Source organism: Phodopus roborovskii, unplaced genomic scaffold (assembly GCF_943737965.1).
Source record: "Phodopus roborovskii unplaced genomic scaffold, PHOROB, whole genome shotgun sequence".
Lineage (NCBI taxonomy): Eukaryota > Metazoa > Chordata > Mammalia > Rodentia > Cricetidae > Phodopus > Phodopus roborovskii.
The window spans coordinates 6,937,039-6,949,523 of NW_026126618.1; positions in this window are offsets into that span (position 1 = coordinate 6,937,039).

Genomic DNA, 12,485 nt, shown 5'->3' on the forward strand with positions numbered 1-12,485 from the left:
GAAAATCAGACAACCATTTCTCATAGCTAAACTCATTATAGCACATAAATCATGTTAAGAATTGGTCCTAGCATAATATAATGAACTTATTTTTGTCTTTTTATTTTAAACCGAAGGATAGGGAGGGGTCTTACAAGCATGAGGAACTGTGCTTGACCCAGAGTCCACATCAAAATTCCCAGTGTGGTGGTGTGCCATTGTAATTCTAGTGTTGGGGAAGTAGAAACAGATGGACCCTGGTCAGTCTCTCTAGCCTATGGGTAAGTTCCCAACCAATGGCAGACTTGGGAGTGGATGGCATTCTTGAGGATGACACCCAGGGCTGTCTTTTAGCGTCATCATGAAGGAAGATATTTACGAACCCACATAGAAATGCACCTACACACACACACACACACACACACACACACACACACACAGAGAGAGAGAGAGAGAGAGAGAGAGAGAGAGAGAGAGAAAGAGAGAGAGAGAGAGAGTTAAAATAGCCATCTTCCAGCTGAGGAAATCAGGACTCAAGGCCATAGTTTATACAGCTGTACAGCTGGAATCAGAAGCAAGTCCATTGGAATGAAACTCTTGATGGATTTGCAAATAAGACAGAATGAAAATTCTGATGTGTTTAGAAACACAGACCACAGAGGATATTAAGACAGAGTGACCTAAGAATATTGAAGATAGAGTGAGCTGGCTCATTATTAGAAGTACTGAGGACACTGAATTCTAGGAAAACTCTAAGAGGTTTTGCCTATTTCCCAATGTTTTCTGGATTGGAACCTTCTAAAAACCTACCAAAAATATGTTTGGTTTGGAAGGAACATAGCCAATAGGAGATGCCCAATCTGGAGCTGAGGTTTTCAGATGGGCACATTATTTGCAAAGGGAGCTGTACTCCTGAATTCTGTGTCATGGGAGAGAAATGCCCCCCCTTTCAGCTTTGACAGATGGTTTAGAGCTAGTGGTGGCGTGTGGATTTAGGCTTTGTCAAGTCTGAGGAACCTTGGGTCATTGTCTATCTCCTCTTTACTCTCTTCTCTGAAGTGGGGTAACAATGACACTCACTTCTTAGCTGTGCTGTGAGAGGATGATTTTGCAGCGCTGGGCGCAGAGCTGGGCAGTCAGTACATCAGTTTCACTGCTATTGTCATCGATGTGTCGCATGGGCGCCAGGAAGAATGCACTCCGCCTGGTAGACCTGCATCGTCAGTAGGTCACACATGTGCAGACTTTGGTGTCCCTATAGGATGTCACCCCAACAGGAAGACTCATGGATGGAATGTCCGGTTCTCATCCTCGGCTATGCGTGGGTCGCTTGATAAAATGCGTTGCCTCTGAGCCAGATTTGAAACCAAAGGACCATCTTCCTAAAAAATGGCTACTTGCCTCATTTATGCCTGTGGGATTGTATTCGTGCAAGCGACAGAGTGGCAACATGGAGAAGCTAATTTTATTGGAAGAAGAATTTATTTCTTACATTTTCCGAGAAAGGGAGGAATGCCTGTCCTTCGGGGTTACACGGGAATCACCACATTTGGCCAAGAGCCAGAAAGAATGGGGAGAAATTACAAACTGGAGCTTTTTTTTTTTTTTAATTACAGGAGGGAGGGGCAAGCAGGGTGGAGCGAGCAGTTGTACAGTTCAGCATGGGCTGGCTAGAAATTTCTGGAGGGCAGAGCCTGCCTGCCCCACACTTGACCCTGGGGTGATGTGGGGCGTAGGCTTAGGGTTAGATGAAAAGCATGTAGTGATATGAGCTTGACATTGGTTGGTTTCTATGAATAGCACACTTAGAGAAACACTAGTTCGGGGAAGAGTTTCTTCCTCCATGTTCGGAAGCCCCCCGGCATGTTAGAACGTCCCGGAACAGAACAAACAAAAAGATACGGTTAATAAACTCACTTGCCTTTTCCCGCCCTCTTTCTTTGGTGCCTGGAGACTTCCAGCTTCTCTGAAAATAGATGATGTCACAGGTATAAAGGGTAAATGCACAGGACCGAGCCCTGGGGTAAAGAGAGAACTTGCATACTCTTCTAAAAGGAGATTTGCAGTTAGTTTTCAGCTTCCATATTCTCTCTCCATCACAATCTGTTTATAGCCTGCAGGGAGAGAGAAAGAAAAACAAACCACCAAATCAAAGATGACATACTGACAGAGAAAAGCCGCCCTGGTGCCCTTCAGTACCACAGCTGTGTGACCAGAACATTCCCATTAGCTCTGTAGTTAGCTGACAGGGGTGGCATTCTCTGCAGAAGTCTGTATTCTCACTGTGGGTTTCCCCATATCAAAGCAAATAGCACCCATGTCGTGAGAAACTCACTTTGTCTGCACCTGTGGCACACACCACGCCCATTGGGGGTGGGGACAGGGGCAGATGTGGCCTGGGGGAACTGAGTCTGAGGAGGGGGCTCTGGGAGGGGGCTCTTGCTTGCAGCACGGGGACAGGAGAACATCGGGAGGCATCCTTGGGACCAGGAACCTGCTGGTGTTCGTCTATGTTGTAGGTTATTTCTCCCTGAATAAACATCTATTTGGCCTATTTGTTTCTCCTGATACTTATTAAACCTGAATACACCCAACTCCGGCCCACACCAGGGCATCCGTGGGAATTATTCACTGCACTTGATTTTCTTTTACGGCAGCTATTTTTGTAAGGCAGTGTGAAAGATTTAAATGGTTGAGTTGGCTCACATAGTGCAGTGTTTCACAGTTGCTTTAGTGAACTTTGTGTTATTGGTGCACACGCTCTTGAAGCAAGAACAGATTGTGGAGTTATTATCTGTGCTTATCGGCATTGCAGCCAAATAAGCTGGAAGTGCAGACTTCACTCTTTATTGTGGTGTGTGTGTTTATGGGCAACTCTGATAAAGGTCACTGGGCTTCAGTTACAATAAAAGAAATCTTAAGAGCAGTGTTGGAAGGACCGCGTTTACTATAAACACGACACAAGAGCATTGTATTCTTTGTCAGATGTCAATCAAGCACATGGCTTTGATCTCAGATATTTGATCTCTCACAGTACTTAATGAGTTCTACTATTCTTCAAGATCTGTTTATGATTCCCCATTTTAGTGTGTGTGTGTGTGTGCCAGAGTACAATCTTACAATCTTCGGTATTGTTCCTTAGGAGCTATCCATTTTTTTTTTTTTTTTTTAAGACAAGCTAATTTTCCAGTTTCTCCCCTCTCTGCCCATGCTTCTCCAACATCTGACTGCGGCAAGGCTTCTCCACCAAGTTGGCCATAGTGTTTTGTTTATGGCAATAGAGAAGTAACTAGATACCCACTAAGATAGCTTGCTCATATGCAATGCTTATGAACATTGTAACTTCCATGTAGGTATACCCACCAGCAAACAGCTGTATATAGGAAGTATATGTTAGTATATTTAGGAAGAAGTACCTCTATTATCACACATACATGCACAAATCACTCAGATTCATACATCATAGATTTTATCTTGGGTTGGTCATGGTTCATTTTTATCGTTCTTACTTGATTTAGGTAATATTTTCAAATGGTTACTTTTGCAGGCCATGAATGGATTTTTAAGTTGGAAAGTAGAATTGGGTGGCATATGTGGACTATAGGATCTCTTGTCCTGAATAGGATCAAAACATCCAGAGCCACTGCTCTGGTTCCTTTCTCGTGTTGTGACTCACATGAGCCACTGTGAGGTACGATGCCAACAATTTCTTGCTGTTAATAATTGAAATATCACTTTGAGTGAGTTCCATTCCTCTGTATGCTAAGGAAGACTCACAGTTATTCCCAGAACAATGTCCTTCTTCCTTTCCCTGCACACTACCTGCCAATGTAACGCCCCAGCTGATGCCGGCAGTCCCTTCTCCATCCTCCTTTAGGTTCAGATATCCAAGTCAAAGGCCCTGTCCAAGGCACACAGGGGGCATGTGGAGGGTTCGGGACATAAACTTGAATCATTTGTTTGCATGTTCACTGTTCCGTCACATTTCTATATTTCTATAAAATGGGAAGAATTTGGTGATTAATGAAATTGTCTTATTTGCTTTGAAGTATCATATTAAAAAGTCACCTACATCTAAATGTTTCTCCCCCCTTAAACATAATTATTTCTATGGCCTTTTCTTTCTAACTCACTGGTCCCATGCATCTTATGAGTAAAGGGACTAGGTATGCAGTCCCCAAGTAATGCGCCATCAACTTGAACAATTCTTCCTTTTATAAGTGGGAGCAAGTTAACTATAGAAGGAATATATCAGAATGATGCTAAGTTCCGATATTGGCAATACTTGTCTACCACAGCAATGTCTGCCTCACAAGTTGAGCAAATCGTTTTGGATGTTTTCTTAGCTACTGGGCTTAATAATGCTGTGAAGGATTTATTGTTTTGTTTAAGACAGTGTCTCACTGTTTGAGAGGTGTGTTGCCTAGCTGGCCTTGAACTTCTGATCCTTTTGTCCGAACCTCTCAAGTGCTGAGAATACCATCATACAACGGTATATTCAACCTTCAATCAATGTTAATATAAAAGAACATGCTGGGCCTTTCCTGGTAACTAAGGGAAAACGAATCTGTCTTCTGCCTGGCACTTGTTCATGGGGTGAAATATAACCCTGAGTGGAGAGATGACACTTTTTCACAATAAGGAAACTGCAGCCTGAGCCAATCACCTTGCCTGAAAAGAGTCTCAAGTTCTCAAAGAACTGCTGAGCTAGGCTCACCTGTGTCTGGAGCCTGGTGTTTCTCTTTTGACTTACTAGTTTAAAAACAGCAACAACAAAGAATTCTGATCAGGGGCCCAGAGAGATGTCTCAGTGGTTCAGAGTGCTCGCTGCCTTCCAGAAGACCCAAGTTCGGTTCCCGGCACCCATGTCAGGGTGGGTAACTCCAGCTCCAGGGGATCTGACTGACACCTTCTGGCTTCTCAGGCTCTGCCCCTGCCCACAAGACATGTATTTACACATCATGCGTGCATATAATAAGTATAAAAACCATTTAAAAGGGTTGTCATTTATGCACCAAGAGTGTCCTCCTGGCTCCTTATAGGTGCCTCCCAGCAGGGTACAATAACAGAGAAAAACGAGAATGGGTTTTAGTCCTCACGTTGCCAAGAGAAAAAAATTGTGATGTGGGTAGATGAAAGACTGCGTAAGTAGTCCCTAGATTTCCATGGCAAAGTCTAACACCCTGATTTTAAAATTGGCAAGGGACTCAAACTCACATATCTGTGAGGAAAATGTACATAAAAGCCATAAGTCACTGAAACCATGCTTGGCAGCACTAAACATTAAGGAAACAAAGATCAAAACCACGCTACAATGGCTATCAGCAAAAGCAAACGACAATAAAACAAAACAAAAAAACAGAAGTAAGTAAAGGTGAGGATGCCGTAGAACCCATGCACAGTGTTGGCAGGGATGTAAAATGTGGCCACACGTAGTGGCTTCCCAAAATACATAAAGGTGATTACCACAAAGCCCAGCAGTTTCACCTCTGGATGTATTTCCCAAACAACTGAACACGGAGGCCTACACGAGTATTTGTACATCTGTGTTTAGACCAGCATTATTCAGAACTGCCGGGGGTTGACACTTGAATGGATGGTTAAACAGCGTGGGTGTGTGTATGCAACGGAATGCGCTCAGCCTTTGGAAGGTAGGAAACTGACACAGGCTGTAACAGGAATGATCCTTGAGAACACTAAGCTAAGTAAAACAAGCCAGCCACAAAGGCGAGTTCTGTGTAATGCCACTTCTGTGCGGTACCCGGAGTAGCCAGCTCCTTCCAGAAGGGAAGCAAGAAGGTGGTTTGAGGGCTTGTGGAAGGGAGATGTGGAGAGCTGCTGTTTAATGGTTATAGTTTCCAGTTGAGGAGCTGGATCTCAGTGATGCTTTCACAGGACAGTACCTGCACTTAGTGCCACCATATTGTAAACTTCAGAATGGTTTAGATGGCCGGCCGTGGCGGTGCACCTTTGTAACCTCAGCATTTGAGAGGTAGAGACAGCAGAATCAGGAGTTTAAAGTCACCCTCTGCTACGTGGTGAGTCTGGGGCTAGTCTGGGCTACCGATGTGTTCTGTTTCAAAGCAACGAAGTTTTAAATTAGAAACTTTCAGGTTTTATTTAATTTTACAAAAATAAATGTCTTTATCTTAATAATATTAAAGTAATAATAATAACAAATTCTTCTATCTTCCAGAAGAGTGGGCCTTCTATAGAAGAAGCCCCCAGTCTTAATCAGATGATGTTAGACTAGAAAATGGAGGTGGGAGAGAGACAGGGGATTACAATGATTGGGACTCATTCATAAAGCTAGGATTCTTAAATTCAACAGAATAAAGATAATGCAAGTGTGGAATGTGACAGCACGAGCTGTCACATCTCAGTAAAGGCCGAGAAGGAGTGATAGACATTGTGCACTGGTCGGCACTATCGGTATCTCCATTAGCTGTAGCAGAAAACAAACCAAAACAAAAAGCCTGCCTTCATCTTTAACAAAGCAATAGTTCTGTTAGTATTGCTCAGTTTAGCTGTCAACATTGGTCACACCCTGCTGATGTAATAGAGTCCAGCAGACAGAATGGGCGCTGTGGTTCTGTGTGCCTGTTCACATTATTCTGTTAGTGTTTCCAGCCAGATCTTCTTGAGTTCTTGCGTATACTGTTCTCTGCTCCAGGCCTAAATGACTCTGGGCAGCTTCTCTGGGCTCCATCAGTGTCCAGCTTCTTGTTGCGTGGAACTATTAAGCGGTAGCAACAGGAAATCAAGAAATGGGAGGAGAATCGTTTAGGGATTCTTCCTGCTTCTGCCTCACCAGTTAGGGTAGGATTGTTGTCTCCTCTTTCATCATTCAGGCCCGGAGTGGCTTGGCTTTCTTCGACTCACGGCATCTTGGAAATGCCATTTCTCCCACTCACTCAAGCCTGTGAGAGATAACAGCTCTGCCCTGTTGGGAGTCCCTGGATCTTCTTCATCTATGGTTGGTTTCTTTGATTAGCTAAATACTTGCATGGTCTTTTGGTCTGTTGTTTGAGCTTGTCGCTTATTTATTCCAAGAGTGGTTCCTCCAGTGACTCACTTGTTACCAAAGTAAGGACTGCCCTGATAATCTGACTTCTCGGATGATTAATGTCCTGCTCATAGAGAAGAGACCAAATGGTCAGGCTGTTATTGATGCTTCAATATTCACATCTTCCCAAAACACTGAGCAATGTTCATCCAGCGTAGTGCCTGGCCCAAAGTAACCCCTCAATAACAATTCCTATCGCTGTTTTTTTTTTTTTTTTTTTTTTTTTGTCATTGCAGTCAGAGAATACCACTGTTATCCTTATTTACTCATTTAAAAGAGCCACCCTATTTAATTTGCTATTTTATTTTGTTCCTGAAGGCTTAATGCACATTGAGTGACCAGATCTCATTGACTCACACCCCAGAACAGCGCTAGGAGGTAAAGATTACGAAGACATCATTTTCTGTCTTTCAGATGGGGTACCAATGCTCTGATGTTCTGAGAGGACTAGTGTTTTCCCCCCAGGATCACACAGGGAGTGGATGATTTGGACACAGACTGTAGCCTTCAGGACCTCTTTCTCCTAAGAAACCCACAGCCCTGCAGGCTGAGCAGACATGCTCTCCCTCTGTTCTTGAAGCTGGAAACAAGCACTGGGCAAGTGACTAAAGATAACGTGCATCTCACCAGGCAGCCTGATCTCATCCAGAGAAAACAGCTGAGGCTGGGAACCAAGGGAAGGAGCCAGACACAGAGGCACTGCCCCGGCCCCTCACCTGCAGACTTGGGAACAAGTTGAGGCAGGACCATGTCTCATCTTGGATTTGCCTCTGAAGGTCTACCACGTTGCTCTCATGAAATCCACCCTAAGCAAGTGTTCCCTTGGTTACTGAATTACTGATTTCTGATTTTATTCTCTCCTGATCGACTGCTGCTTCTGGTAGAAATCTCCCTTTTTCGTAGTTTATAAATCAATTTTCACAGCGCCTTGTAAGTGCACGGGACCATGTTTCCCTGTTACCTATAAGTGACACCCATTCATTTCAACAGGAGGGACACGTAATTACTTGAAGGGGGAATTTGGCTGATGGGCTTATTGACAGTGGCAGGCCATGCAAATGCATGTTTACATTCTGCAACCATTGTTTAAGAAGATTGCATGCCTCACGAATTAGAGGTTACAGGCAAAGCCACCTCTGTCTTTACCCATGCATTCCTTACCTTTTCCTCCAGGTATTTTCCTCTCAGATTCAGACCAGGTATACAGTTTTCTTTTTTCTTCTAGCATCCACTTCTCCAGATTTCAAAAGACTATCTACAGTTAGAGACTCTGGGTTTTTCCTAAGAGATGGGCCTTTCTTAAATTCAGTTGCCCAATATTGGTCCCTAGAGACGTTGGGAACTGGAAGCACTGGATGGTTCTGCTGGGATTTGTCATCTCCTGACCTCTGGATCCGTTCTGGCCTGTGCATCTGCCCTTTATTTTCTTAGCTCTGTGTCAGGAAGGAAAAACGATATTGTCCCCTGCCCAGGCTGCAGTGTGGGGTCTGTGAGTCACTGGGATGCCTCAGCATGCTTCACAGGGAATAGACACGGGCTGGAAGCTACAGGCAATGGGCAGAGTGTATCAAAACAAGAGCCTTTCAAAGAACTTTCCAGAAGTGCTCTTATCTGTTTCCTCCTTCAATTCCTCCCCACCCCGACTTTTCCTTTCTTCTGTCTGTTGCTCTCAGGTTGTAGTATGAAAAAAGACAGAATGGAAACATTTAGGAACTGAAGTTCTAGACACAGTCAGTCTGCTCTTGACTTTGGTAGTGGAGATAAGCCACTGAGTGTCTCTTGGGCCTGGTTAGTCCTTTTGTTGACTGGGTAACTGGTGCAAACCCACCAGAAGCATGATAGCGCTTGGGACTGAGAGATGAGGAGAGCACACGTGGTCTCTCATGAGCTGACATTACCACAGGAAAACGAGTAGGGACCACAAAGAGAGAGAGAACCCAGCCTCATGGTATGAAGTCTGGAGCATTTGTCTGGGTGTCTATACATTTTGTACTATGAAATTGGCAGAGGATTAGACCCGCTTTACCTCCCAGACACTAAAGCATCCTTTAATACACAGCCCAGGCAAAAAAATGACTTTGTAAAGTCCCACCCTGCACTGTCTGACCCTCAGGCTTGCTGTAAAAGCTGTAATTGCTTGACATCGTGGTAGTCATAAAGATAGGCATGCAGATCACGTGACAGGATTGAGACTTCAGAAAGGGACTCGTATCTATGTGGCCAAGTGAGTTTTGGTAAACTGCGGCGGTCAAAAGTAGAGTCTTTAGTGTGCAATTAGATATCTCTGTTAAGAAACATACCTCGGCCTTTTCCTCACAACGTATTAGAAGTTCAATTCAAAACAGATCATAGGACTAAATATGAGAGCTAATATACAGATTTTAGAATAATAGATGTGAGAATACTCCTTGGGATGTTGGGTTGTCTTCAATTTCTTAATTAGGATACAGATGCATAAGACTTTAAAAAACACTTATTTTAAAACTTCATGAAATCAGACTTGATGGTGCACACATGCAATTTTAGCACTTAGGAGGCAGATACAGCAAGATCACTAGAAGTTTGAGGCCAGCCTGGTCTACAGAACAAGTCCCAGCCTATCCTGGGCTATATAGCATGTGATCCTGTCTCAAAAAACAACCAAACAAAACATGAAAAATAGGCTTCATAAAGTTTAAAAACATTAGCTTATCAAAACCATAATTGGTAAAACTAAAAAGTCATTAGCTAAAAGAAAATGTTTGTGTGGTATATAATTTATAAAGAACTCACAGCTAGATACGTAAATATATCTCTCAACTCAATAAAAGGGTAACACACCAATTATATAATAAAGTAAGGAAAATATGTTCTCTTTTATTTTTTTTTAAATTTTATGTGCATTGGTGTTTTCCTGCATGTCTGTCTGTATGAGGGTGTTGGGTCCCCTAGAACTGGAGTTATAGACATTTGTAAGCTGCCATGTGGATGCTGGGAATTGAACCCGGATCCTCTGGAAGAGCAGTCAGTACTATCGACCACTGAGCCAGCTCTCCAGTCCCCATAAAATATTTTCACAAACGCTTCCCAAGGGAAAATATATGGCCAAAAGGCACATGGATAGGTATATGCTTAGCATGAGAAATCCAACTTAATATGCAGATGCTATAGTGTCCACATTAGCATAGCTAAGACTAAAAAGACTGATGGCAACAAGGGTTGATGAGACTATGGTGCGAACTGGAAGTTTCCTTTACTGCTGGTGGGAATGCCAAAGCAATCCAGCCATTTTGAAAATGAAGTTCTTAGAAGGTTCAACATACACTCAACCTAAGACCCAGGATTGGATTAGTAGGTATTACCCAAGATAAACAAAAATATATGTCCACTAAAGACATTTATAGAGTCATTATATTGTAAGAGTGCTGAACAGCAAACAATCCAGTTGCCCAATGACTGATCTATAGATTAAAAGAGACCAGTGAGGAGCGATGGAACATTTACAACAGAGGGGAACTGAGTCCTGACCCATGACCCAGAAGAATTTTAACAACATCATGGTAAGCATTAGATTGCCAGAAACAAAATATCTCCTATTACATTGTATTACTCCATTAACATGAATCTCATATGGTGTGTGTGTGTGTGTGTGTGTGTGTGTGTGTGTGTGTATACACGTAAGAAAAAAAGCCATCAGATTGGAAATTTGGGGATGTTAATTAACTAAAAAAGAGTCCTCCAAAATTTCTGTATGGAAGGTAGAGTGATAGAAATTTGTGATCACTCACCCTTCAAACTGATACATTTTATTGTGTAAAAGTAATACCTTTAAAAAGCTATTAAAAATGTTATTTAGCTCTGAGGGGGAGAGTGGTTGCCTAGCCTGCAAGAGGGCCTGGTTTCAATGTTTACCAGGAGACATGCTTGGCATTTATGGAGAGCATCATGGCCAAACCAAGTCTCGTGGCCAAGCCAAGTCTCAATAGCCGTGAAGAAGTTTCCAGACAATGGGTGCAGTTTTGAGGTTTTTCCAGGAGAAGACATTTTCACTCACGTCGGAACCCCAGAAACCTGGCCACAACTGGGACACCATATCTTGCAGGGCATCTGAAGTACTGGGCATTAGGAATAACTCTAATCATCCACATAGAAACTTCTGTCAGAAGCCATCAGAGGCAGTGAGCTGTGGCTTCACACTTTATCTGGGGAGCTAAGTCCTGAGGCATGTGGGCTATTGAAACCTCAGAGCCCACCTCTAGTGACACACCTCCTCAAACAAGGCCACGCCCACTCGAGCAGCACACTCTTCCTAACCCTTCCTAAACTAGCTGGGAACCAAACATTCAAATACATGCTGAACCTATGGGGCCATTTTTCATCCAAACCAATACACCACGTACTCACAAACGAATGCTTATTGAACGCCTACCAAGTAACAGACCTTGTCTTTGGTGATGGGGCCCATCAATGAACAAGCTAAGTTCTATGAATGCTGGAACTTAGACTCTAATGACAGGAGACAGATGAATTGCATCTAAGTAATCACGAGGCATGATGGGAATAGAATTACTGAAAGAGGACAAGTCAAACATAAGGAGTGGGGGTAGATTGAAGGGAAATGAATCAACTTATTCTCTTGTTGAAGGGAAGAGAGAACCGGTTTGAGGAAAATGGTCCTTTTAGGCTGTGTCCATTATCCATCGATATAAAATGGAATAGTATATCCATTGAAATATGATGGTATACTACCTTAATTAAATGATGCATTCTCCCATGTGCCTTGACACATGTGTAGATCATGTGTAATCTCTAACCCAATATAAATGTTACATAAACAGGTGTTAAGCTTATTGTTTTGGGGAAAATGACATGCCAGTGCAGAGTGTATATATAGTGTATATATATATATATATGTATATATATATACATATATATATACACTCACACACATATGTATATATGTATGTATACATATATATGTATGTATACATATATATATACATATATATAATAAATATGTTATATACCTACATATAGAAAGGGAAGACTGGGTAATCTCATTGTGTAGCCTTGCCTGGCCTGGAACTCACTATGTAGGCCAGCCTGGCTTCAGGTTCACAGAGCACCACCAGCTTCTGTTTGCTGGTGCAGGTTAAGATTAAAGGCATGTATCACTACTCTTAGCTCATATGATTTTTAAAGAAGGACTTCTATATAGTGTTGAATTTGTGAGCCCCAAACTTATGGCTATGGAGAGTTAATGATACATATCTATATGGAAGAATCAATATACACAATGCTGTTTTCTTATTGACCCCCACACGCTTTAGTGCCTTCAATACTTTCGGGATCACCTGGGTCTTTTTATGTAGATAATGAGACTTGTTATTGACAACTGAAAAGCACATTGTTCCCCCAGCAATATGCTGGGCACCTGGGTTGAACCATTTCTGGAGAAAGA